Source organism: Maylandia zebra, linkage group LG7 (assembly GCF_041146795.1).
Source record: "Maylandia zebra isolate NMK-2024a linkage group LG7, Mzebra_GT3a, whole genome shotgun sequence".
In the NCBI taxonomy this organism is placed as follows: Eukaryota; Metazoa; Chordata; class Actinopteri; order Cichliformes; family Cichlidae; genus Maylandia; species Maylandia zebra.
The window spans coordinates 2,080,024-2,106,343 of record NC_135173.1 but is presented as its reverse complement, the minus strand read 5'-3'; the positions used below and the strand labels follow the sequence as shown (position 1 = coordinate 2,106,343).

Here is a 26,320-nt window from a genome sequence, read left to right as displayed (position 1 = left end):
GGATTTGCCTTCTGCTGATGGCAGGACTGTGCCAATAAATACGGCTAAGCGTTAATGAATGCCACAGTTCTGCAAATTGAACTCCAACAAGAGAGGGGGGAAGCTTCCACGGAGTGTCGCCCACTCATCTTCCAATTTGTCGCTGAATAAGTTGTACCAGCGCAGTATGATGAATGGAAAACCATTTAAATATTCATGTTCAGCATAATATGCTGCGTTACTTTGCCCTTTTGTCCTGATACGCACACAACAAGTATAAATCTTTCTCTATGAATTGAAGATGGTAATGTTTGCGTAATCGTACCTTGTCTGTTTCCAGAGGTCAGCGCAGAAAATTATTATTTTGTCCTTTTTTGTAATCCTTTTCTTTCTTCTGTCGCCGTGTAACGTACATGATAACCATGACGATCTCACTCTGGACGATCGTGGCTCAAGAGTTGGGAGTTCGAGCCCTGGCTTGGACAGTCTCTGTCGTTGTGTCCTTGGGCGAGACACTTCACCCGTTGCCTACTGGTGGTGGTCAGAGGGCCCGGTGGCGCCAGTGTCCGGCAGCCTCGCCTCTGTCAGTGCGCCCCAGGGTGGCTGTGGCTACAACGTAGCTGCCGTCACCAGTGTGTGAATGTGTGTGTGAATGGGTGGATGACTGGATATGTAAAGCGCTTTGGGGTCCTTAGGGACTAGAAAAGCGCTATATAAATACAGGCCATTTACTATTTGGACTTCAATTTTAAATGTTTATCTGACTGCACTCCATTAACACTAAAGTATAGTTTTGTGTCTTCAAGTTTTTAGTAAAAAACAAAGCAATAAATATAAGAGCAGTCCTCTGCCCACTTACACAGTACTAAATATTGAATATTTTAGATATGCTGCAGTGTGCTGCGTTGAAATAATTGCACCAAAGCAGTAAATGTTTCCTCAGCCCGCTCCCACCTCGCTGACCTTCCCAGTGTCTCTGGCCCTGAGATGGGATGTTAATGCCGGTGTCTGGATGGCTGCCATACTGCAGCTTGTGCTCTAATGGATTGATAAAAAAGCTCTGAGCACAGAATCAATCATAATATAAACCTGAAGTGAAGCTTGTTAAACTCTGAGGAAAGTTCCTCTACTCTAATGCCCCTAATCTTCAGCAATTTGCTGTCCAACAGAAGGATTGCAGTTGTTACCTTCCTCCTGCCATGCACTCAGAGGCCACAATCATTTCAGGTGATGGACCTGAGGTGACTCTAAGGGAAATGGGGAATTTGTGCTGAGGTCTCTATGTGTCTGTGGATTTATCTTTGCATGTCCTCATCTTTCTGCCATCTTGCCTAAACTAAGTCAGTGCGTGGGCACTGGCGAGAACACTAACCATAAAAGCAAAGGAGGTATCTGCACAGCGTCTCGGTAGTTCCTGCACAGCTCTGGTCAGAGACCTCTGATACTGTGCCTGCAATCTGCTGGAGCCACTCTTCCAGTTCGGGGGTTATAGCGCCTAATGCTATTAACACTTTTTTCCTTCAGTATTTCTGGATGTTCTGGGGCTCCTTCTTTCTGATGTTGTTCTTTCTGCCATGATCACAGCCTCTGCATCATCATTTACTCCAACCTTTTCTAGTGCCTGCAAGTATTTCCTAATATCAGCTGCTGGACAGTGCTTCTAGTAAAGGTCCCCAAGCCAGCCGACAATGCTAACCAAGCCTACCTTGGAACATGAGCGAGAGACATATATCTAAGCTTAAACTTGGACCCACCATACAAGTTCTGCAATATACTCGTGAAAAAAATCAACTAAGAATATGGACCTGACATCATATTTGCTAGCTTACATACACGTTCGAGGTCATAACTGCTTTGTTTCTTCATCCCACAGTTGCTGCAGATTTATAATGCAAATCTCCCATCCAGCCACATGCTAAAGATACTCGACAGGGTTGATATGGTGCCTGTGGGATCGGTGGATTGGTTCAGGTCATTCTCTATAAGGATTAGTGATGCCTCTTCTTCTTACGCACCCCTCTGTGGGCTGGGTTGGGTGTAGCATGTAACAAAGGGCAGTGTTACTGTAATTACATTATGTAATGTTTTTCTGCACTAAATGTAGTAATTGCATTACTAAATTATGTTTACTGCATTACAGCAGGTCTTCAGCTATCAATGCACCGGACAAGAGAAAGAAAAAACAAACTTGCTTTATTTTCTTCCTGCACGCTTCGCTACAATCAGCTGATTAGAGTCCATGTGTGAAGAGCGACATGGTAGCGCAGTACAGTGATGCAGCTTCTCAGGAGTTGGGATATGGACTTTACTCTTAGTTTGTGAAAAAGGACAAGAGTGCGATGGTGGAAACTGCACCCAGGACACAAACAACCACCTTATACCGCACAGACAGCATGCTAACAGATCGCTACCCCAACCCAGCAGCCAGAACGCCCCCCTTTAAGGACACTGCAAAGTTTTGTTGGTTTTCTCTTTGCATTGTGTCGTCAGTTTTGTGTTCCTAGCAAAAATAAATCATTAAATAAAATAAGAGACATCATATGCAAGGCAGCACGGTGGCACGGTGGTTAGCACTGTTGCCGCACAGCAAGAAGGTCCTGAGTTCAATTCCACCATTAGGCCGGGGTCTTTCTGTGTGGAGTTTGCATGTTCTCCCCGTGTTTGCGTGGGTTCCCTCCGGGTACTCCGGCTTCCTCCCACCGTCCAAAGACATGCAGCTTGTGGGGATAGGTTAATTGGATAATCCAAATTGCCACTAGGTGTGAATGTGAGTGCGAATGGTTGTCTGTCCCTGTGTGTTGGCCCTGCGACAGACTGGCGACCTGTCCAGGGTGTACCCCGCCTTTCGCCCTATGACAGCTGGGATAGGCTCCAGCGCCCCCCGCGACCCTGAAAAGGATAAGCGGAAGCGAATGGATGGATGGATGGACATCATATGCAAGTCCAAATATGATTGTAGGTGGTGTAGAAGGTTTTTACAGTTACCTGGTAATTTCAGATCATTTTATGGAGTAACAAGAAAGATTGTAACTAGTAGTGCAACACATTACCTACTCTGGTGAGTAATCACGCACTCTGCATTACTTTGAAAAAAATTAACAAGTAACCTGTTTTTCTGTTGTTGACTGGTTACCACTCAAACACACCCTTCAGAGGCATGATCGAGATTATAGATGATCATCTTATCATTGTTCAACACTTCATGTGCTTTATGAATAGAGATAAAGTACTAACAGTCTGTTTTAGTATACCTATTTAACTCTCTTAAATACTGTTAGAAAACATGCATCCATTTGAAAATGTAACGAGTGAAGAACAGCCACATGGTCATGCTGAGTTAAGACTGATGTAAGCCTTCAGTTTCAGATAGAAGGGGAAGGAAGGGGGAGGGTACATTCGGGAACATTTCCATGGGTCAGACGCTATTTTATTGCTCGACAATAAATCTGATTTAATATCTGTTGTGCTGCAGGTCCTGCATGGATGCGAGTCAGTACGGAGGGTGAAAGAGAAAAGAAAATGAGGAAAGGAGGCAGGCACAACTCAGTGATATAAATAAAAAGTGAAAGGAGAGGAAGCAGAATGGATATTGGGGCATTGTTATATTAAATCAGAATAATAAAGCTGTACATTCGCAAACAGCATCTAATAGAGACATCCAGGAGCCAAAGAGCCGCACTTCCCGAGCCGATGGTATGGCAGTACTCAGTGATGCTGACACAAGGACACAGCTGCAAAAGCCAGTTTTCATCAATGCAGCCATGTAACCCCGACTCGTGCCGTAAAAAGCCGCTGTGCTTCTGCGGATCCAGATGCCCAAAGTGTCGGTGTGAAATAACAAGCTACTAGTTTACTGCTGTAATGGTGTCAAACACCCTAAAGACGGCTTATCAAAGACACAGTCTGGATGCTGCCCATGCTAATCGATGCTATTCAGTTGGATAATGCTGCTTTAGACCGTATATCCCGAGCTCTGTAACCCACCGCAGGCCCATAACCTCATTGTGGTTTTCAAGACATTACGGGGAGACGTTAACAACTGCCATTACTCCTATCGCACAACACAAATACAGTATTATGTCTTAGATTATTAGCACTTTGTCCAAAGTTCAGTGCTTCATCCAACAGTTACAGTTTGTACTGTGTAGATGTTTAACATTGGGCCAAAAGCACCACTCCTCGTTACACTGACGTTGGAAGCCTAATGATTGATGGCATGCACATTTCTGTCAAACCAATTTGCTACAGAAGGCAAAATATTATTTTTTTAAAGTTACTTTGATATCCTCTAAAGTTTGCATGCAAGCAGGTTATCATTCATTCCTAGAAGTTACTTCTACAGGATTCACAAAGAAATGTGGCCGTGTTTGCTTGGAGCTGGATTTGTGTCTGATATGAGGTTCTGATCTCGGTCAATTTAAGGGTAAATGTGATGACCACAGCTACATATAAGTCACATGGGAATATGATCCCAAACTACGTCCTCACACCTCGTTTAGTTGTCCAAATAGATATGTGTATTTGTAGCCAGCTATTTTGCTGATGTCATCTCGTTTGATAAGCTTTCAGCATTTGGAGAGACTCAGTATTACTGAAGCTTTTCAAGCAGAAGCCTGATTAAGTGATTTCTTTGCTTGGTTTGGTTGTTTTTGCCCTGCAGAATGTTGCTTGGGGAATATTCTGGGTATTTTTTAGAACCTTGACTACAGCTCTGGCTGAATTTAGCAGTGAAAGAATAGAAATTATATTTAAAAGGCTGACTGTAAAGGTTTAAGTGCTGCTGTGTAATGAAATTCTGTCTGAAACAATTGCTGGAATAAGTTAGCCGTCTAACACAGGCAGTCTCCATAATTAAGCTTATGTGGATGTCGTCAAAGACGTTTAATATTCACTTACTGTCTGAATCTTTTCGAGGTCCTCTGCTTGGAACGTTATAGGAGCAGAGGCCATCCAAGTATGAGCTTTCACTCTAAAACAAACGGCGTACAGCATCGGCGCTTGATAGTGCGTGTTCCGACAGTTGCTATACATCAGGGCTGTGATCAATACTTGAAAGAAAACTTGCCCCCTGCCTCTCCTTTGTATTCCATCGTAGTGTACCACGAGCGCCTGACCACTCGTCTGCCTTTGCTCATTATGGCCACTCAGATGGATACTGTACATCTGCCAGCCCTTGTCATTATGGATAAAAATGTCACTTCCTGAGAAACCTCTCCCCCGCTTCTGTGACAGCAGAGTATCAGTGCTTGACTGCATGTCCCTTTCTCATTATGGCCGCTCATACAGAGTTACATCAGCTGGCCAGCATCCAGCTCGTCAGCTCTATTTGTGATTAAATGACACGTTGCAGATGTGAGGTCAGTGCACAGTCAGATAGCTGCCACTTGTAAATGTCTGTTAGTACACACAGGTCAATTGGTACATTGTCAAGTGTGACTCACTTGATTTACACTAGCAGTTCACTTTGTAAGGTTTATAAATTGAGACTTACAAATGGTGCCAGAGGCTTTTAAATTTGGTTAATACATCCAGAAATGAATCTTGATAGACTCGCTCGTACTAAAGAAGAGCGCCTTGAACACTGAGGGTGGGAATTTCGGTAATCTGCCAATCCATAAGGATTCGATCTATCATACTCGATTCAGTTCAAATTTGATCCTCGGTTCATTTATTCATAAGAAAAATAAGGACACTATGCTTTAAATACCTCAGCTCGCTGTGTTTGTGATGAGGGTCACAAAAAAGCTGAAAATGTATCCGGCTGTTTTGCTTTTACCAGTGATGGTTTCCTGTTACTTTGTATCACAACTGCAAAATAAACGTATCGTTTCCTGACAAAATCTGTGGATAAAGGATTTTGGTAAAGAAAAAGAAACAGTAATTGTACTTGAGCAGGTGGTGGGGAGCAGGAGTGGTGGACGCTTCTGTTGCAAATTTTCCATTTTTAATTAAAAACAAGATAATTGCAGGAATCGTGCTAAACTTTGGGCTCCGAGGTGGTTGGGTTCAGTCATGCTGAAGGGCTGTAGTGTGTGTTAGTTCGCTCATTTCCACTGTTGGTGCTGGAGCACAGTTTTTAAATCGGTGAAGTAATATGATGTAGTACCAAATATAAGGCTCTGATAAAGCATCACTGTCATTAAACCGGCTGCTGTGTTTAAAGATAAAGATAAGAAATTCCGGTCTTTTGCATTTTCTTTAGCTGAACCTTCTGGACACAGTATTAGAGATGTGTTCAGGTTAATCTAGAAATGAGAGCAAAACGTTCTGAAATATTTGCCACAGGAACGATGCTACATATTCTTTTTTTCTTTGTTTTCTTTGCCATGACATCTGAAGAAAGAAAAACGTTCTCCTTGATTCTGTTTTAATCTGCAGGCGGTGGGAAAAGGTGCTATCTAATTATCAGTGTGTCTCCTTATTTACATCTTGGTGCAGTTTTAGAGAAAACAATTACACAGTCAGGTTTACATGTAATAAGACTTGCTAGTACACGCAGTTTATCTCTCCAGCCCTCTCAAAGCTTCCAAATATAGCCTGCGTTGTTTATTCTTGTGCTATTCTGGAGCCGCTGAGTAGCTGACGTTATTACACTCGAGGTTAAATCTCAGACTTCACTGGAATAATTACAGTCAATATGTCAAATTGATCCTGGTCAGTCATGTAGCTCACTTTACAGCACTGTGGAGGAGCTTTTGTGCTCGAGCGCAGTATTGCTTTTCATGTGTGCGTGCGTACGAGAGGTACGGGTCTGTTAGCGCGCTCGCTCGAGCACACAAAGATGCTATGATGTCGTTTGATTTCAGAATCAGTGCGCTGTAATCGAACGAGAAAAGGCTTTGCGCTGCCTGGCTGGAGATAAATGAATAGCATGCAGGACAGTAGCAGAGGTTGAACTGGGGTCAAGCACCACTCAGACTGCACAACCTGTCACAATACAGATACCCCAGAGAAGAACAGCAAGAGACCATGAAAACAAAGGAGGGAGAAAGTCAGCTGGAAAACAGAGAGGAGAGGTCGGGTTCACAGCTTGAATTAGTGAGCAGAGGAAGGAACCCGGCAATACCGACAGAGCCCAGGTATGTAAGGACACTTATTCTCTGATATGCTTCCAATGGTTTAAAGTTCTTGTTTTATTAATTTTTAACTAGATACCTGTTTCAAAAATGACGTCCATTTTTTCCCTGTGACAGGATTCGAGTTTCAGACTTGACCTAGCAAACCTCGTTTTCTCCCATCGTATATGAAAGGGACCAGATAAAATATTATACAACTGCTATTACTGCGTCTGTTATACTTTTGATGAATATATTCATTGTTTGATTGTGCATAAGAAAAAAGCTTTTCAGGTCCGGTGTGCATAAAGTGGAGTTTAGGTCCCGTGCAGTCCTCCAAGATCCTGACTGCACCTGACTGGAAGCTGGTACTGGAGTACCTGTGGAGTACTGGAGTTCACCGTGAAGTAACTTCAAAGATAAGAAAATACAGCATGCAGTGGACACTTTTCAGTGTTTTGTTAATACTCTTTGTATGTTAGAACTTACAGAGCCCATCCCAGGAGTGCAGCGGACAGCGAATGTGCGACCGTAAATTCCTCACACCTCAAACTTTGTAGTAGTTGCTGCATGCATGTTGCAATTCCTGCAGCGCTGGGTGAAAGTTATGCCCAGTACTGCATCCAGCCTCAGCCGAACTACGACGACTGGGGCTGGAGCAATTCATCTGTTTCCTGGAGGTACAGGAAGGAGGACAATAGAGTAATGAGGAGCTAAATTTCGGGTGACTGGGGGACAGTGGGGTAGGCTACCTGAGTGTTCATCCGCTGCCAAGGCCGTAGTCACCGGAGGAGCTGCCCATTAGGAACGATTTATGCTATACCCAAACTGCATGTCCGAGGGTCAGATAGCATCCGAATATTCACCTCCCTGCAGCTTTCCAGCATTAGACAGGCAGCTTACACCCTGTGTGAAGTTTCCAGTCTGACATTCACAGTTGTGACTGCAGAGGTGAGACGGCAGCTACGTATCTTGACCCTTTTTCGTATGAACAACCCAATGCCACATCAGTGTGCGCGCGAAGAAGCAGCCTGCAAAGGTGCACCATTATCCTCCATTATCCCCACTTTGCCCTGATTTTTACCCTGCCTCGTGCTACGCCCAGTCAGAACGGCTTACTTCCAGGGTGGTTGGAGAGCACATCTTAAGTGCCTGTTCTGACAGACCATAACTCTGCCCTGAGACGGCGCTTGCGGGGGTGTGCGGCGTGTCACGGGGAAACCTCTGGCACTCGCTCCACTGATAACCGTGTTATTGAAGGGTGGGGACATAATTAGAGGGTGTGCCAGCGAGCACAGAATGTGGAACATCATTAACATGCTCACATTGTTGAAGTGGGGACTGTAATTAAAGGGTTCCCGCCACAGTTGGAGGGGGCTTTGATTGGCGAAGCAGAGGGACAAAGTGATTTTGCTCATTTGCTACTAGCAGCTGTAGTGACCTTCACACCAGTTGGCATCTACTACCAAGTGGTGTGTGGACAGTGTGCGTGTGTTTCTAACTGTGTGCGTGGGAGCATGTGTATCTATTTTGAATGGAAGAAGACAAAAAAGAGATACTGGGTCAATTAGACACTGGAGCCTGCAACTGAATAGAGAAGAGAAATGGGGGTCAGTGTTGGGACAGCCAATCCACTGTTCTCTATAACAAAAGGCCAGAGGAGAAAATGTCTGATAAAAGAGCAGGAAAGGAAGTTATATTCAAACCCCTCAGGGCTAGAGACAGATCACAAGGCTGAACTGTGAATCATTTGCTTCTCCCTTGAGGAAGCTTTTGTAAGCACTGAATGCATGTTAAGTGATTAATCATAGTTCCTTTCCTTTCTCCTATTATTTTAACTTGTAGCACAGGAATCTGTGGACTCGTTCAGCTTTCCAGGTTAAAAGTCAGCCCAAAATTCTTAGATGGGATTCTTTAGCGTGTGAAACAAGGATTTCTGTCCACAGTGGAAGTTTCACTCAAGACTAAAAAGGCAGAAAACAACAAGATGACTCACCCAGCAGACATCCAGGGTCAGAGCTCCAGCTCTGGATGTCTGGCTGAGTTTGTTACTGCCCTGCTGGTAGGAGAGAAGATTTTGTCAAAATACATTACCTGGAGGCATAAATAAAACTTGGAAAGCACTCTCGTGCAATACATCCAGAGCTGAGCAGAGGAGAAAAACAGCAAACAAAGAAAGCCTTTTTCTCCATGGACAATGTAGAAACACGGTAATTATAAAGACACTTCAGACCCTTAAAAATTTCATAAAAGCTTTTGCATCCTTTCTTTGAAAACGCTAACAAAAAAATAACGTAAATAGAGCAATTATTTTTAATGTTAGCATCATCCTATTATCCCATTCAGACGCACAATTACATCACTCAGAATTTCACAGCAAATTCCAGCTTCCAGAACAACGCGTCTTTGCACTCATGCTTTTGGGTGAGTGTGTCAAACAATCACAACTCCTGAATAGAATAAAAAAAGTATCTCTTTGCATATCTACTGTAATTATAAGATCTGTTATGCACGACTGTTTTTGTTCCTGGTTGTTTACCTGCTTATAGCCTGTGACAGTCCACACGTGTATGAGCAGGAGCGCTGCAGAGCTGTTTTCATGTTGGACAAAAAAGAATCTGAGAAAGTTTTCAAGCCTCTTAAAGTGCCGATCACAAGTTATCCCTGGAAGGACAGTTGATGAACTGGTATCAGTGCCGTGGGTGCCAAACATTCCCAGATGTGCACGGGAGTGAAGGTTGGCCTGTGTGGTTCCACAAACTGCAGCACAAACTGCTGAAAACGTGTCAGAGGACACACAATGTGCTGCTGCTTGCTTTGTGTGGGAATGTTAAGCACAGTGCAGATTCCATGTTCAAAGCACCTAAACTGCTGCATGGACTAATGGAAGGAAGCGGCTTATGCATCTGGTTTTCTTTTTTAAAAATCTGCGGATGTCGAGGTGCGAGTGCATCGTTGTCTGGGCTGACAGATGGTAAAAGAATGCACGATGGAAAGATGTAGATAACAGTAGGCAGATGGTTTAAAGTTGCGGCTGATCTGTGGAAACTGTGCCGTGCTTTTGTGATGGTTGCTCACCTGCTGTGTTGGGATTTTCAGCATCCACTGCTGATTGTGTGCAAAGCAGGAGCAGGCAGATGTACACAAAGACGTACTGGCTGCACAATGGCCATTCACACAAATGGGCAATCCCAGGACGACCATCAAAGCTCTTCAGCAAACACTAACACCATTAACACTGCCATTAGAGAGGGACAGCTGATTTATTTACCTGCAAAGGAGTTTCAGTTTGTGACAACCACCGCCATCAGGCAGCCACAGACCATCTGACAGGTGTTCATAGTGCAGTTATCTTTGCACAAAACAAACAAAGAAATCCACACTAAAGCTAATGAACTAATGAGCTAAAAGAAATGTGTGCAATCACTTTATTCTAACTGAAAGAAAAAGATCATTTACAGCAGCCTTGGGTTAAAGACAGCATGTCTGAATAACACAGATATCCACAACTCAAACCAGCCACCTTGGACTGAAAGTGGCAATTGTTGCACAAGCACGTGGAGTAAAAGGTCAGTCCCTACGCCTCACTGTATATTCAAGTGTTTGCAGTGCTTTAAGTGGGCCGGTACGCGCCGGTACTCAGTACCGCCACTTCTAAATATAGCTCTTGAGAGTACCGCCACCTCTCCATGCGCCCAGGACGTGCTTTTAGCGTACCGGTACTCTCATTTGCACATCTGTTATAATCGTTTGGCTGCGCTGCCGCTTTTCAGAGCGCCCTTCACAAGCACGCTTCCTAATTCGTCCCACCGAGAGCAGAGACTACATTACCCATACACCAATGTGTTTTACAAGTGAAAAGCGCATGCGTCGCTTTTGCCGTTGTCATGTCAACAACTCAACGTAGTCCGGAGAGTGTGTGTAAAACGCACAAACAGCTGCTCGGTTAAAATACAAAAACAATGAACACTTAATATGCTCTCCTGGCATCAGACTCTGAGTAGTAAAAGAACAAGGTCAGAATCAGAGGACTCGCTGGCTGACACCCCACCAAGCCAGAATGATATCGCTGCAGGTCAGACGCAAGCTAATGAAAGCTGCACTAGTGCCGCAGCCGCGGACGACGGCACTTTTTGCGACGACGAAAATGACACCATTTCTACCGATGACAACAGCCGCGTTAGCGAGCATGAGTGGCCAGAATGTTGGTCCCAAGCACAAGTCCGGTATTTCTCCACAAATTACAAGTGGCTGATCAGCAGAAATCAAAAGTTGGGTTGTAGTGTGTGTAGTCAAGTTTGTGCTCGCGTGGATATGCAGCAAGGGCAGAGAGTGTCGCAGGAGTGGAGTGGGTGCTTAATCTCATCTTTTGGAAGGGACAAGGCTGCACAACAAAACTCACTACGAAAGAAAATAAAAGAGCAGAGAGACTCAATGTATCACAAGAAAGCAGTTGAAATAAAAGAGAAGGCAACACAAAATACAATGCAAAAACACACTGAAGATATGAGAAAGGCTGACTACGCTTCAACTTGCAATATGTTTAGAACAGCTTATAAGATTGGCAAGCATGGGCGTGCCTTTACAGACATGCCAATAGATGTCCAGTTGCAAGTCTTAAATGGTGTCAAGATGGGCAGAGTTTTGCACTCTAATAACTCATGTGCAAATATACTGGATCACATTGCAGCTGAAATGAAAAAGAAGGTAGTCAATGACATAGTGATGAATGAAAGAAAATTGTGTGTGCTCATTGATGAATCCACTACAATAAGTGGAAAGTCTGTGCTTGTCGTGTGCCTGCGGTCAGCTATTTCCAGTGAAAATCCAGACACAATACTTTTTGAACTGATTGAGCTGCAGGGGACCACAGCAAAGGACATCACTGAAGCACTGTTAGGATGTCTTCATAATAATGGCTTTGACCCTCACTACCTACAGGAACATTTGTTGGCATTTGCTTGTGATGGAGCCTCAGTGATGCTTGGGAGGAAAGCAGGAGTTGCTGCACAGCTTTGTTCCAAATTCCCTTACCTGTTTGTCTGGCATTGTTCCAATCACAGACTGGAACTGGCAGTTTGTGATGTTTTGAAGGAGGTAGGAGGAATCAACCACTTTAAAATATTCTTAGATCAGCTTTACTCCCTCTACCATGCATCACCAAAAAAACCAAAGGGAGTTAACCGAGAGTGCTCACAATGTTGGACAACGTCTCCTTGTGATAGGCCGTGTTTTATCAGTGCGTTGGGTTGCTTCAAGTGAGAGAACAGTGAAAGCAGTTCCAAGCTCTGCAGGTACACTTTACAAGTGCTGCTGCTGATAGCAGCAGGGACTCAAGAGAGAGCAAAATACAAATTAGTTTATAATTTATTTTATGTACATTTTGTTTAAAAAAAAAAAAAATTCAATATCTTTTTGCACATTTTATTTATGTTCAGTAGCTCTTTCTAGCTCAAGCAAATCCACAAACTAATAAAATGATTTATTATTTTGTATAAGGTTGTCTGTTGACTGTTGTATATAAAACCCATTCAATATAGTTGTTGTTACCTCAGGGGAGGCGGAAAAAAAATAGAGTACCGGCACCTCTTTTGGGCCACTTAAAGCACTGAGTGTTTGTAGCTACAGTGAGTAACAGGCGACACATTCGCACATTTAGATGCTTTCTGCAAGCTAAAGTGTATTTTTGTGCACATGTGGAACTAAGAGGAAAGGAAGAGTCATGCTGTCCGTCTATGAACCATCAAAAAAAGAAGTTTCGTACTGCGAGTATTCTTGTGAGACAAGAGTGTGAGAAATGCAATCAGATAGCATCACTGCCTGACACATATAGTACCACCATGCCTGTTCTGGTGTAAGAGCTCAGATGAGCAGAGCGAGATGGGAATTTGAAAAGCATATCTGGACAGCCGCGCCCTGCGCTTGATTGATTAGCCCTCGTGAAGCTATTTTCTCTACTTTCTGTCTTTATATCTACTTTCCCTTCACCGAGCACGCTCAAAGGTCAAACAAGTTTATCTGTTCTGCAGTGAAGGCTGCGGAAATGTACGCCGTTTATTTGCACATCAATGCTTTCTCACTACTTTGCTCATTTTCACTATTTCTCAGTCGATGTAACAACTTCGCATTTCCCACCTTGTCTCTGACTCTTATACAAATCTATAAACTGTAATAGACAATTTAAGGCATTTTAGAGACACTGAAATCAATGCACAATCACACACGCACAACTTTGTGTCTTTTCTATAAACAGCGAATATGATGGTGGGGGCTGTGCGCCGGTAGGATGTATTTAGCCCTATGTCACGACATCCTTTCAATAAATGTTATTATTATCATCATTACAGAATCGTGTAATCTTTAGCGTCCAAGTCAAGATGAAAGATGACGTACCAGACAGAGACACGGCGTCCTACCTGACTTGGCCCTGTCTTTGTTTTCCATTAGTCAGAGTTATAGCAGTTATGGCACCCTTTGAGAGCACTTAAAGGTGGTGATAAATACACACAACCACTGAAATAAAGCTGACGGACAATTCAGGGACAACACACACCTACATTGTCTCTGAATCATCCGGTCTAGCTCCATTCCTCCAGAACGCTCTTTATAGAAATGGCCTGTATATCATTTTTAATCTTTACAGAGGCAAAGGGTCGGCCTGAAGGTCCTCACATTAAAAGCAACTCTATCACGACATGAATGATGAGCAGTGGTTTCATAATTCCAGCTGAACCACCGTGGGACAATCCTGACATCTGGGAAACATCCTTTCTATGATTACACTTCTGTGAAAGTCAGTGAAGCTAAATACATACTCAGTAAATAATACATAGGCCTAATTACTCTTTAAAAAATGTACAAATCATTTTTTGTTTTTGGTTGTTTCCGTCTCAATCCTGCATATTGAGACTTAAATAAGTCAAATACTCAAAGACAGTAGTGGAAAAATACTGGAGACTCTTTCAAAATGACACTAAATGCACTGAAATATTGGACTTTCACTCTCTGTGTGTGGTGTGTCTTCAAAAAACTAGGCAATGAACTTTAGTTCAGTGTTGCAAAGCATAGCATTACGTCACAAGACAGTCTTTTTGTCATGGTCCGCGGCCCGGTGTCCGAGGAGCTGATGGGATGCCCACACCCACGGGTGTAGCTGTTAACTCCACACCTGCATCCCATCTCAGGCGATTATCAGGTGGACTATTTGATCCAGCCCATCCAGCTGCTCCACGCCAGTCCGTTAGTCGTCTCACAGCGGTAACAGCTCGCCGTGTTTTTGAGCCACCTGCCCGTCTGGATCTGATCCGTTTGGATCGCCTCCGGTACCAATCACCTCTACTTTCCTGGAGCTCCCCCCGCGGACCCTCACCCCTCCGGCTCCCACGGCCCCGCTTTGACTGTAAGACTCATACTCTCCCCCACGTATGCTGCTATTTCCCCGCCCCCCAGTAACTCTCTTCCTCTTTCTGTTGCAGCCTCCCACAGTCCCGATTACTGCGTTCCTGCGTAACTCATCCCCCGGTCCCTTGGTTTTTCTAGTTTCTCGCGTGTTTTCCTTTGACCCTTCCGGGAAACCTTTAGTTGAAATAAAGTTTATTTTTCGTACTCCTGTGCGTGTTGTCTCTGCTTCTGGGTCCAGCTTGTGTACTGACCCATATGGAAAAGATATATATATATATATATATATATATATATATATATATATATAAATCTTATAAAGTTTGTATCTGTCTTGTGTGAAACTTGTATGAAAAGCATATAAGAGTGAAAACAGATATAAGATCCCTTGAAAAATTATATAATGAAACTTGTATGTTTTGGATACTTACTAAAACAATGTATGAAAGTAATGAGAAAGTGGCCACTTTCATGAGTAATCACATATAAGTTTTTACTATTTCTTTTCCATATGGGGAACTTCGGTTCATGACACTTTTGACTCGGACTATAAGTATCATGGCCTAAGACACACAAACAGACAGCAGAAATGCCTTTGACCATATAATCAATCAACCAGAATAAATTAGCTCAGTGGGAATAAAGTAGGAAGCACGAGACGAGAGCTGTGAAACTTAAACGAGGGTTGCGGTAGCTACTGGGAAAGGATGAGACAGAGCGAGAGAGACGAGCGTGAGAAGGCTGTTTGTTAATTCTGGAGAAGGAGAATTTAGGTCCCAGCACTTCAGTGAACAAGCAATCAAAACACAGCCTCATTGTTGACATACATCATAATTATACCACAGCCTTACTCTGCATTTCCTGATATAAGAGCAATCGCAATAGAGAAAATTACACATGCACTGTTGTGATGGAGTACTTTATAATCATAGGTTATAACTGATGTTGATCTGAGTGGCTCGTTTTAAGTATATGCGAGGTTAATTTTTGTGTGCTGTGTGTGTGTAAGTGTGTATTTGTGTGCTGACATCTCTTTTGCTGTGAGAATCAAATACACGGTGTGTACTTATTAATCGAATATTTATTAGCAGTTTAAAGGCAGACGTATTCTTCCTGAATCTTTCAGTTCATACCATTTGGTCTGGGATGAGCTTTCCTTGGTTCACTAGACCACATGATCCAAATACTTATTGTCAGGGGTCTATTGAGTTATATGCACTGACACTCCCAGAATAAAAATTATAGAGCCTTAGTTGAGTGCTTTGGCAGTGCACCAGGTGATGCCCATAAGCTACAGCTTGCTACAAAGATGGATAGCAGTATAAGATTTTTATTAAATATGTAGGATTCTCACTGTTAGAATCGGCCTCGGGTTTTACTAGTTTAAAAATAATTATAAAATTATTTTTTTATGATAATAGTTTATCGTTAAAAATAGTCACATGTAATAATTAGGGGTGCAACGATACACAAAATTCACGGTTCGGTTCGATACTTTGGTGTCACGGTTTGATATTTTTTTCGATACAAAAAAAAAAATGTTCATGCCTTTTTAATTTGTCATTTATTAAAATTATAAATATATATTTTAACTCAAAAGTACAGTTTTTAAATTTTATGTTGCTGAAACAACAAAGTAATAAATAAAAATAAATCTGACCAAGAAATCCCTCATCTTTGGAAAAGAGAGTTTATTACAGAGTAATGTCTCTTTTCAAAATAAAAGCTCTACTATACGCTTCTTCTGGGCTATATTCTCAGCAGCACATTAAACATATCAGGTCCCCATAAGGAGAATCCTGTGCTAACGGCTGTCTAAATGACTCGGGTAAAGTTTGTAGCATGCTGCTTGTTGTTTTTGTCTGCTTCCACTTGTCTTTGCACTAGGATGATGTCGGAGTAAACGTGCAGTCATACTCGTTGTGTTCCCACTAGTGCTGTCAGCGTTAATCTGAAATGACGTTAACGCCACAACACGGCAAATCTCCGTTAACGAGCTACCCCTGATCGCCCCGTGCGTGGGGCTGGACGGCCAACACGTTAACGAGCTAACTGCACTAACACACTAGTTCCCACCAATTGAGCACTGCATGGCACATCCGACATACTGTTTTTAGTCCATGACGCGCTTACCTTCAGGGTCATACGTCACATGAAGACCAAAATAGTTCCAAAGGCCAGATCTGAATGAGGGTGGGGGAGGTTCAATTTGCCATGTTGCAACAAGCTTAGCTTCTGTCTTGCTAGCTTGTGCTGCGCTCAGTGGATCTGCACTCGACAGTGCAGCCTAGGCGGAGTAGTCGAACGCAGATCCACTGAGCTCTCAACACAGACAGCATCGTCAGAAGAAAAGTTGATGAAATAAATTAAAAATGTTGTATTGTTCGATACATATGCGTACCGAACCGAAAGCACTGTATCGAACGGTTCAATATCGATACGAGTATCGTTGCACCCCTAGTAATAATGAACTGTAAAACATCGGAATATGTCAAATGTTTAAAAATCATCAAATCAAAAATCAAATTGAGTGTTTTATTAAACATAGTGAAACATATCAGATGACACGTGCTGTAAAAGCACAGATTAGTATGACAAATGATCAGGTGTGCCGTGGAAGATTATCTGGTTCCACCTGATTGGTACTCTAAGGCAACGGTTCCCAACCCCTGGGCCACAGACCAGTACCGGTTCGTGAATCGTTTGGTGCCGGGCCACGAGAGTTGAGTCTCGAGTATGAAACTCATGGTTTTCAGGGTTTCCCTGAGTCTGTGTTATGAATAAATCTTCAGTTTTTTTGGTACCAGTACTGGTTTAATTTTGTTGTATTTCTCTGCGACACCTTCAAGGCCGATCCATCAAAATATTATCGGACATAAACCGGTCCGTAGTGCAGAGGACTGCTCCTCTAAGCAATTACAACAATTACATTCTCTTCCATTAGAGGGCGGTACAACTAGCTGCTTCAATTAAATGGGTTGCCAACTGCCAGTAAAACACAAGATGAAGAAGCAATTGCAGCATGACTGTTATGAATGCAGGGTAATTGAGAAAGTTCCGACCCAGACGACAGCCCAGCATGAGTAGTGTTCAGAAGAAAGCAAGAAAGGTATACTGGGGACAAACCGAGCCAATTCTATCCCTGGTGAGCAGGGAAAATGATCAGTGTGCTTTTTGTGACATTAGAAAAATCACACGGCACATACCAATGTGAAATTTGCAGCATGGCTCCAAAAGGTTGGGAAACACTGTCCTAGACACGTGTTTCAAGAGTTACTATGTGTGTTACAAAGTATTTCTTGCATCTGTCCTTTATCCAGAGTAATTTGCTGCTGCAGTCATGCTCATCCATGACGGCTAACAGTCTGTTCAGTGACCTCTTCTCCACAGGTTCACATGTGTCCACCTTGCAGCCAGTCACCGAGCAGGCCTTACTAATCGGTTTATTCAGCCTGTTGGTGTCACCGGCTCTGATGCTGCTCCTCAGCACATCACAGTAGGAGACACCAGTGAATCCCCATCATTCTGTTGCAAACACTGAAGGATGTCAGCTTCTTTAGGAAAAAGAAAATGAGCCAGCTAATTCCCCTTCTTGTATGCAGAACTTCCATGTCAGCCTGGTGTCAGCGCGGATGTACCGGTACTCCTGGCCCAGGTTAGATACGGGCCGTGCATCCTTCGTCCTGAAAACGATCATTATCCCTCTAATCTGACTCGGATTCAAAAGCAAACGATTCCTCTCAGTCCACCCAAAAAAAAAAAAAAAAAACTGCTCCGTACTCCTCCTGCCCAGTGCTTGTACATGAAACCACTGCAGAGTGTTTATGTGGGCAGCAGGACCTGAGCTGTGTTGAAAGTTTGGTCTTGTTATCACGATTATTAGCTTAATGCTGAACAATGAAACTGGAGTTATCTAACTTTGGGGGTCACCTAGAAATATCATTGTTTGCATTTGGTTGTAATTAAATTGTGAAAGATTTTTAATGTAACATCTACACTGGCTTAGTGAGAGCGCTGCATTATAAGAAAATATTACTGGAGGTTTGCACTGGCACACTGTGCCTCCTAATGCAAGTTTCCTGTGTTAAAAGGCTGATCATTAGCGACGCCCTTTTCTAATTATGTTAGTGCGGCTGAAGACTGTTGTGCTGATTAAGGAGCCGATGCATTTAGCCAGCCGAGTGTCTGTGTTTGATTACGTTCTCAGAGGTCCAGAGAGAACTTTCTCCTGACCCTCATCAATGTATTCTCGTTTCTGCAGAAATTAAACTTCCCCTCCCCCAAAACATGAAGCTGCAAATGAATGTCGCATCTCAAACTGGCCGCTATGAGAAACAGACACAGGTAAGCGAAACAACACACACTCAAAGCAGGATGACTGGGCAAAGTATTATATACAGGGAAATCTAATTTTGAAGTGTATGACTCAGAAGGAAGAGCATTTGTCAAACTGAACAAAATGAAAAGATACAGCTTGATGCTGTGCTTGACCACTCACAGCACGGTGGAAGAAACATGATCGCGTCGAGGTGCATCGGTGGTGATAAAGCAGCAGATTTTTACGGGATGAAAGGTCTTGAACATGATGGCTGTTATTCTGGTTTGCAGTGACATGCCTTACCTTGTGCATAACCGCCTGACTGAAGTCAATTTCCTCCCACAACAGGACCACAGCCCAAAGCGCAGCTCCAAACTATGCAAGAGCCATTAAGTGAACAAACCATCAGCTGGTATTCTGTCTATAATGGAACAGCCGGCATAGTCACCAGATCTCAAATGTACTGAGCTGTTATGGAAACAGCTTGAAAGCACTTTGGCAAGAATGCCATGACATCATTCCCGATTCCTCAACGAACCGATAACAGGAATACCAAAAGTTCTGCAGTGACTGTAGAACACGGACGAGTCTCTGACATCTAAGTTATAAAAACAAGAGAAACCTTTTTCTCGTGGCAGCATTTCAGGGGAAAATCAGTTACTTGCTTCATTTTACTGTATCAATCTTTTTATTTCATTTTTTGTGTTTGTGATCTTTTCATTTCATCTTGAACTCTTTGATTTGTATTCTGTTTCAATATGAACTATATAAATTATTCAATTATCATTCTTCCAGTGTTTACAAATGATTCAAATATGACTGACTGTGGTGCTTAGAGATGAACTGAGTTAGTGTACAGGTGCTGCAAAAAGCCATAGTCAGTGTCATGCAATCGTCTATACTAATCAGCGGTAGATATCGCAGAAACACAACATGCAATCGCACATCCTTACTTCTGGGATGACACATCCAGTTACACAAGAAGTGACACTTACAGAAACGAACCAGACAAACCTGCAGCTCTGACATGAAGAATTAGTGACAGAAAAGATGCTTCCGTCTCTGTATTAGGGCTGCCACAAACGATTATTTTGATAGTCGACTAGTCACCGATTATTTTTGCGATTAGTCGACTAATCAGATCATCATCCATTGAACGTAAAACGTACAGCTTATTGCACCAGCAGCATCTGCTCTTATATAACTATCATTAGCTTACAGCTTTATGTGTTTAAGGTCTGTGCTAACTAAAAATAAAGACAATATGATAGTTTGTTTCAGTGAAGTTTAATAAACTCCTTGCTATCTAAAATATAACAGGACACCGGAGTATATTCTCCAGCATCTCACACTTCTGATAATCAGCTGTCTGCTTGACGTTTATTCAGCTGTGTAAAAACTTTAATCTCAGCCAAACCAATTTACTCAGGAACAAATAAAATACTAAAAAAAGCCAAACAATAACATGTTTAAGTTATCTAAGTGACTCATATATATTTAACCTGAGTAGCGAAAGACGGCGGTGGGTTTGAAAACGATTTGCCGGGAGTCCGGTGTTCTCACGGCTCTAGTGAGCCTAGCCCCCGGCTAGCTATCGAGCTAGTGGGTAACAGATGTCTCCGAAAACGTCGGAGCGCTTTTGAAAATATGTGGTGTCTTGATAAACTGAGCAGATATTTGAGGTTTACACAGCTACATTCTCGCCTGAAAATATGTTAAACGTTTATTTTGTGACCCAGAAAGAATAATAAGAGTAATATTCAAACTAACCAGCTGCCGCCATTGTTGGAAACTGACCTGGGCCGCGCTATGAATTCTGGGACACAGCTTCTTCTTCTTCGGGGTTTAACGGCAGCTGGTTCCTTGTACATGCAGTGCTGCCATCTTCTGTTTCAGTCCGTTATTACACTCTTAAATCCTGCTACTTATTCCTGCGTCTTTTGGGATCTTACAAAGCTTCAAACGACGCGTCGACTATTAAATCAGTCGTCGACGATTTTGATAGTCGACGTAATCGTGGCAGCTCTACTCTGTATGCACATGAATCTCATCTGGATTCATTTCGATTGGTTGGACCAACCAACGTTATAAAGAATCAAAACAGGATAACAGATGAAGAGAACATAAGTCAGAGCTATGGTAAATGGCCTGCATTTGTATAGCGCTTTTCTAGTCATTAAGGACCCCAAAGCGCTTCACACTACATTCAGTCATTCACACACACACACACACACACACACACACACACACACACACACACACACACACACACACACACACACAGCTACATTGTAGCCACAGCCACCCTGGGGCGCACTGACAGAGGCGAGGCTGCCGGACACTGGCGCCACCGGCCCTCATGAAAGGATACAGCATACAGGCTATAACCCTTCACTGCAACTGCAAATCATCCGAGACTCAAATCTGTCTTTCTGCTTCGCTCAAGCAGATGAGAGGAAGTGAAATTTTCAGACAGCGCTCACTATGTGATATTAGTGTAAAAGGGTCAGCTGCAGAGTCATGTAGTAAAACAAAGTGTGGAAAATAAAGACTGAGCAGTTACAGCCGCTGTCACCTCATCACCAGGGGACCATTCATCAGCTCACAGCGAGAGACTAAATGAGAAGGAGTCGGAGCGAGTGAGAGAGGAGGTCCAAGCGAGAAGAAAAATGAGACGGAAGAGGGACAAGGAGCTGACAGGTTGGCGGGCGGCGGGGGAGTAACAGGCCCAGAAGGTCTGGAAAGCAGTGAGCGTCACTGAGCTGGATACACACACACACACACACACACACACACACACACACACACACACACACACACACACACACACACAATAGTGTTGTCAAGCTGTACCCACAATGCAGCTAAGTGCAGCTACGCAAGCTCAACATCACTTTTTTCTTCATCTGTGTGAGTTTGTGGGGCTGTTTCTGCAGAGCACACAGTCAAAGCTACATTTGCTTCTCCTCAGACGCTGGCAGACGAGCGTGTCGTGATGCTGGTTGTGTTTCTCCTTTTGCTGATCTAACTGAATACTGCACACAAACGTCGCTAAAAGAGGTGACGGAGAATGTCATATTACTCAGATTGCTTCGCATGATCACGAAGAAAAGAGAAAAGGGGCGAAGGAGTGAGTTAGGATTCAGGCTTTTATTCAGTAATGTTCAATTTTAGAGGAAAAATATTTTCATGGATCCTTCCTGTTCTGTTGAACATTTGGACTTATTTTAATAAACCCTTTTCACAAATATAACGACTCATTTTAATTTTATTCAAGAAGAGAAAAAGTGAATCTATTTTGCATGAAACTCAGCAATTGTGGCACCATTTAGCCAAAAATATGACCGAATCACGATTAACTCGTGTACTTTACTGAGAATCTTCCTGGAAAGCACAACATAAAGCGTAGTGCTGTGTCTGCTACTGTAGTGACAAGACATGTCGTACAAGAAATGTTGGCACGGACGCAAACTGTCCTCTGTGGTGCTGAGAATTGGAGCTGTCATCCTCTCAATGGAGTAGGATTGGAAATATAATACAGAAATCACTCAAAATCCTTGTAATTACACACACAGGCATTTAGGCATGCAAAGACACGCACACTGAACGTCTGCTATAGCCATACAGTCGGAAAAATCGACTAAAATTAATGTGGAAGAAAAAGATTCAGGTCAATTCTCTGCTGATTTGCGAGGTCAAATATTCATTCTGCACTGTGCATTTGAAGACAAGCTGAGAGGAATTGGATTCAGTTCATGCTAATGGGAGAGCACATCTTCTGCTACATGCAAAAAATGGGGATTTTGCATGTAAAGTCACACAGTGAAGCACTCAGTCGTAGACGTTGACGTGCAGCAGCACACGCAGTCCCACAAAGGCTTGATCTTCAGCAGTAATTGGGTTTTTAAAATTGGACGACACTTTGAATGTCGGTTCAGATCAAATGCAGCATATTTGTTGACTTTTTAGAACCGAGAGAAAAAGCACATACGGTAAACCTGCCTTCACTGCGACACTTCAGGCTTTACACACAATGGATTCATTAAACACACGTTTGCTTTGTGTTCTATCAAGTTGAGAAAATACCCCGGGAGCTCGTGGATGTGTCGTTCCCAGCTTAACTGTCACTGCTTTGAAATGCTTTGGTATTAAAGTCACACAAAAAGGTAGATTTTGAGGTTACAATGTTTCCTTATGCCATCTATCAACATCTATCTGCGATTGATGGATGTAATACTGACACATTAGAGAGGGAATATACACTGCACACAGCAGGGAGGCCCGTAGGATGGAAATCTGAGCTATGCATCAATACTGGTCTTGTATAACCTCAAGATAGCCATGGGGCATTTTCAATTCTTCCTTCACCTCAAAATAAAACTGAGGTTTTGTGTCTTTTCCTCTTTTCTTTTTGGCTCCATCTCTTGCTGTTTCACTGTTATTCCTGCCAAACACATTTCTGGAACCACGAGCAACAGTGAGAAACCTGAAATTTTAAATTCAGCTGCTGATATCTTTGATCCTACTGTAGATGTTGTGGTAAGAGCTGAAAACAGTCACACACCAAGCTGTTTGAAAAAAATGTCACACGGATGGCGACTGGCGGATGTTTTCCCTGACCCTCCATCGAGTGCTTCTCTCACTGCATACGTTTTCATTCATTATGTTTATTTGTTTGTTTATTTCTTTATTGGAACGGAGCTTTCCTGCATAAACAAGAAGGTAAACACATAGCGCGGCGACGGTGACAGAAAAGTTGTATATTTAGACCACAGAACGGCTGCATCGGTGCGTATAAACTGGAACGATGGCGATGATCCCACTCCAGAACTGGACTGTGAAACTAATCCGAGCACAGCCACAGCTAATGTAACGGAGGGAAGGTGATTTTATTTCCAGTGTTTTTAAAGGAGGGAAACCTTCCTCCAAACGGACAGAGCAGTGGAGCCGCCAAGGGAAAGCACACGAATTAAAGACTGTATAGTTTAAATATAATTTATTATAGTTAAAATATAAATTCTATTTAAATAGTTAAAAATATAAAATGAATTAAAACAACCCTGGCCAAGGGACAACACAATAAAACACAACATTAAAAGTCCAGTGGCGTCCGCCACGGTATAAAAGTCACGAAGAATTAAAAATCCAGTGACGCGGTGCAGGAGGGAAACCCGGCGGCGTCCTCGCCTTCCTCTCCGCGTTCTGCGCCCCGGTGCGCTAAAGAAAGGGAGGCAGCGGCAGTCACTACTCTTTTAGGCAGCTTTCATTCATTAAAAGGGGACAAGTCAAAAGACTTACCCCGGGCGGGCAGAGCTCTCAACTCTGCCCGCCGTTTCTTTGTAGCTGACAATCGGCACCAGCCCGTCCGCCGCCTCTAATTTCCCGCAGACGCGTAATCTGGCATCCTGTTGCTGCAGCAGTCGAACCGCTCACTCCGCGTCGCTGGCGGTGTATCTTCCCCCCTGAACGCCAAGCTCCACCAGTCCCATGTGCCACTGAGCACTCTCTGTAAATTACCACTCGCTCCTTTCCTCTCAGGTGTGTCCAATTAGTAAAACGGGAAAAAGGCGGAGTCTCTCCAGGACAAATTGACAGATGCAACCAAAACATGCAATATAAAAAATAAATAAGCACACTTCACATTAAAACACAGCAAAGCAAAACAACATCCGTCCTTCCCTGGATGACACTAACATGACCTCTGTGTGCCATCTGATTAACACCAGGATCATTAGCAACTCACCCAGTGAATATGTTTCAGGAAAGGCTTTGTGATTTAAAGTTAGCCTACATGATAATATATGGAGACTTGCAACAGTCCTGCGTGCCCGCTCGTGTCAGCGTCTACACCACAAAGTGTTTGTTGTCAGTGTGAAAAGCTTGTAGAGTCAGATCCAGAAAAACATTACCAATATTGGCGATGTCGAGTTCTGCTCCCGGTATCTCGGTCCAGAGCAGATGGCCTCAGATCCATTGAGCCAAACCCTTAATAGAGCCACAGCTGCTGGCAGACAAAGTGAATCTCCCTCCATATGCACTTCCTTGGAAAACACAACACCGCTCTGTTTGCACCACTGTGGGAGAGCGACACAGTCCACAAGCTGTGACTCACCCATGTTTCTCCATTCGTATGAGTCCACGTCGGGCAATTCATTCTAATTTAATAAAGGTCGACAGTGGACGGGCATCGCCGTGTCTCCTTTTCACATGCATCTTCTGACTTATCCTCCAGTTATTATTTTCATAATAATAACGTGTGTTTGTATTTCTCTCTGACTCTCCCAATCGCTTGTATCTGTTGTCTCTTAAATCTCCACAAACTTGTTTTGTTCCACAGCTTTAACAATCACAGTGAGGTCAACTGAAAAAGCAGTGAGCTTTTCCTCGACCCTGACGAGGATTAGTGCGGAAAATGAATGAGCAGGCAGGTCAGTTTCTGCAGTTCTCTGTTAGGAGTAAGACGTGTGACCATTGTCACGACACAGGGGATTTTAAAACGTACAGGCAAGATGTTGAGCTGTAGATTAAACATTCAAAGGATGAAAATACTTACAAATCAGAGTCAGAAAAGAAACCTTTGGGTTAGAAAGAAACTCAACCAAGGAAACAGGAAAAAGAGTTGAAGGCACTGAAACCATCTGAGAAAGGACGACATTTCTAATTAACAATAACGTGTCCGTGGATCAACAAGCCTTCCTGCGAGATCCAAAGCAAACAAAAACTATCCCGAGTTCTCCCTAAAGATCTACAGGGAGAGCTCATTAAACTTACTGCTTTGTATTTTTGGGAATGATAGTAAAAAACAACTTTTTACCAAACTTGTGAAGCATCTCCATCAAAGTCCAAACCATCCATAAAGTGCTAATCCGCTTTGGCACTCAGAAACCACAACCAGGATAACTGCCCACATTTAGTTACTGACACACAAAATCACACAGACTTCAAAGTTTGGTGCTTTAAGTTGTTATCTAGCTTTCCACAGCACACTCATCCCAGGTGCCTCGTGGTGGCTGAGTGTCCACTAATGGCTTCACTCCTTCAAAGCTGCTCCTGTGAGTTTCTGGGAATGTTTGCATTCAAACAGATGGGAGTGTTAGCAGGGAGGCGAGCAATCTTAGGACGAAATGAAAGGAATAGGGGAGGAAGGAGGAAACAGAAGTGATATGAATGCACAGAGGTAATAGCCAATAGGGAAAAAGGTACATGGCCAATCTAGAAGAGTGGGCAGAAGACTAAGTGCATCTGTATTTGTGTGTGCATGTGTGTGTGTAGGGGTAAGTGTTACAGTGGGGCAAAAAAGTATTTAGTCAGCCACCGATTGTGCAAGTTCCCCCACCTAAAATGATGACAGAGGTCAGTAATTTGCACCAGAGGTACACTTCAACTGTGAGAGACAGAATGTGAAAAAAAAATCCATGAATCCACATGGTAGGATTTGTAAAGAATTTATTGGTAAATCAGGGTGGAAAATAAGTATTTGGTCAATAACAAAAATACAACTCAATACTTTGTAACATAACCTTTGTTGGCAATAACAGAGGTCAAACGTTTACTATAGGTCTTTACCAGG

General features: G+C 43.0%; 1 protein-coding gene and 1 long non-coding RNA gene across 2 annotated transcripts in view; one reads left to right on the top strand and one right to left on the bottom strand.

Moving 5' to 3' along the window:
- Positions 1–26,320, bottom strand: part of LOC143419628 (cadherin-13-like) — a 176,365-nt gene that overhangs the window by 82,625 nt on the left and 67,420 nt on the right. The window lies entirely within an intron of this gene.
- Positions 17,446–19,419, top strand: LOC143419617 (uncharacterized). Its single transcript, XR_013099628.1, has 3 exons — positions 17,446–17,541; positions 18,694–18,776; positions 19,099–19,419. It is a non-coding gene; the product is annotated as an uncharacterized LOC143419617 (long non-coding RNA).